Genomic DNA, 2545 nt, shown 5'->3' with positions numbered 1-2545 from the left:
GGGGTTTCACCATGTTGACCAGGATGGTCTCGATCTCTTGACCTCGTGATCCACCCGCCTCGGCCTCCCAAAGTGCTGGGATTACAGGCTTGAGCCACCGCGCCCGGCCCTCAGTCACCTTTCTAAATGTAAATCTAGTTGTGTCTGATCCCTGCTTAAAAGCCTCCAACCAGCCAGGTGCAGTGGCTCACACCTGTAATTCCAGAGCTTTGCGAGGCTGAAGCTGGTAGATTGCTTGAGCGCAGAAGTTTGAGACCAGCCTGGGCAATGCTTTTGTAAAACCCTGTCTTTATTAAAAATACAAAAATTAGCCTGGTGTGGTGGCACATGCCTGTAGTCCCAGCTATTCAGGAGGCTGAGGCGGGAGGATTGCTGGAACGCCAGGAGGCAGAGGCTGCAATGAGCCAAGATGGCACTACTGCATTCCAGCCTGGGTGATAAAGTGAGAACCTGTCCCCAGGAAAAACAAACAAACAAACAAAAAAAAACAGCCTCCAACGTTAGAGCGTATGGCTCCCCATTATCTCCACTCTAAGATTCAGTCACCACGAGGTGGTCCATGCTCTGACCTGCTTTCTCCACCTTCATCTGCTACTGCTTCCAGTACTCGGAAGACACTTGCTTCCTGCATTTCACCATCTATGTCGCTCCAGGCATGGCATGCTCTTCCCCTACTCCAGTAGCAAGCAACATCTACTCATCTTTTTTTTTTGGAGATGGAGTCTCGCTCAGCCATCCAGTCTGGAGTGCAGTGGTGAGATCTTGGCTCACTGCAACCTCTACTTCTTGGGTTCAAGCAATTCTCCTGCCTCAGCCTCCCGAGTAGCTAGGATTACAGGCACCCGCCATCACGACTGGCGAATTTTTGTGTTTTTAGTAGAGATGGGGTTTTACCATGTCAGCCAGGCTCGTCTTGAACTCTTGACCTCAGGCGATCTGCCCACTTTGGCCTCCCAAGGTGCTAGGATTACAGGCGTGAGCCACCGTGCCCGGCCTACTCATCTTTTTTTTAGAGACGGGGGCTCAGTCCTGCCTTGGCCTTGTGAGCAGAAGGGGTTAGAGACATGAGCCCTACTCATCTTTCAGCTCACAGCCCCAGTTTCAGCAGCTCTACAACGCCAACCCGGATCCTGGCCCTCCACCTGCTACACACGCATCACCTTCTTCTTTGTACCATAGTTTCACCTGAAGCATCCTCACACATTTCTGGGTTTGTCACACAATATTGCAAATATCAATCTCTTCCCTTAGAATGAAAGGGTTTTTTTTGTTTTTTTTTTTTAGATCAGGTGCCATTTCTTATTCATCTTTGTATTCTCAGATTCTAGCACAGCATATAACATGTAGGATGTAGCTCATGGTCACTCCTAACCTCATTATAATCATGTGCTTACATCTGAATATTTGCGTCCTCTCAAAGTTCATATGTTGGGCTGGGTGCGGGCTCACACCTGTAATCCCAACACTTTGGGAGGCTGAGGTGGGTGGATTGTTTGAACCCAAGAGGCAGAGGTTACACTGAGCCATGATCTCACCACTGCACACCACCCTGGGTGACAGAACAAGATCCTGTCTCAAAAAAAAAAAAAATTCCTATCTTGAAATTCTAACCCCCAAGGTGATGACATTAAGAGGCAGGACCTTTGGGATGTGATTAGATTATGAAGGCAGAGACCTCAGGAATGGGATTAGTGCCATTCATAAATGAGGCCCGAGGGAGCTCCTTTGCCCCTTCTGCCATGCCATGTGAGGAAAAAGTGAAAAGCTGGCAGTCTGCAACCCGGAAGAGGGCCCTCGACAGAACCTGACCATGCTGGCACCCTGCTCTTGGAATTTCAGCTTCCAGAATTGTGAGAAATAAATTTCAGTTGCTTATAAGCCAACCAGGTTGTGGTATTTTGTAATAGCGGCCCAAATGCACTACCAAAGCCTGGGGTCTACCCCCACCACTTCACTGCAACTTTCTTCTCCGACGGCACCAGCAAGCTCCTTATGGGTAAACCCATTTTATGTGTTTCAGCCCTTTCTTTCTTGCCCTTTCTGCAGCACGTGACCCTGTGGATCACTCCCTTGTCTCCAAACCCTCCCACTCCTTTGCTTTTCCTCCTGCTGTTCTATGAATAGCTGCTCCTCTTTAGTCTCGTTTGAGAATTTCTTCTCTTCTGTCCATCATTAAAATGTTGACTACAGATGCTCCTCAACTTAGAAAGGGGTTACATCCCAATACATCCATCATAGGTTGAAAATGCATTTAATAGGCCGGGCGCGGTGGCTCAAGCCTGTAATCCCAGCACTTTGGGAGGCCGAGGTGGGTGGATCACGAGGTCAAGATATCGAGACCATCGTGGCCAACATGGTGAAACCCCGTCTCTACTAAAAATACAAAAAATTAGCTGGGCGTGGTGGTGCGTGCCTGTAATCCCAGCTACTCAGAAGGCTGAGGCAGGAGAATTGCCTGAACCCAGGAGGCGGAGGTTGCGGTGAGCCAAGATCGCGCCATTGCACTCCAGCCTGGGTAACACGAGTGAAACTCCGTCTCAAAAAA

The sequence above is a fragment of the Cebus imitator genome, unplaced genomic scaffold (genome assembly GCF_001604975.1).
Source record: "Cebus imitator isolate Cc_AM_T3 unplaced genomic scaffold, Cebus_imitator-1.0 Scaffold123, whole genome shotgun sequence".
Classification (NCBI taxonomy): domain Eukaryota; kingdom Metazoa; phylum Chordata; class Mammalia; order Primates; family Cebidae; genus Cebus; species Cebus imitator.
Note: the sequence above shows the minus strand (reverse complement) of the source record.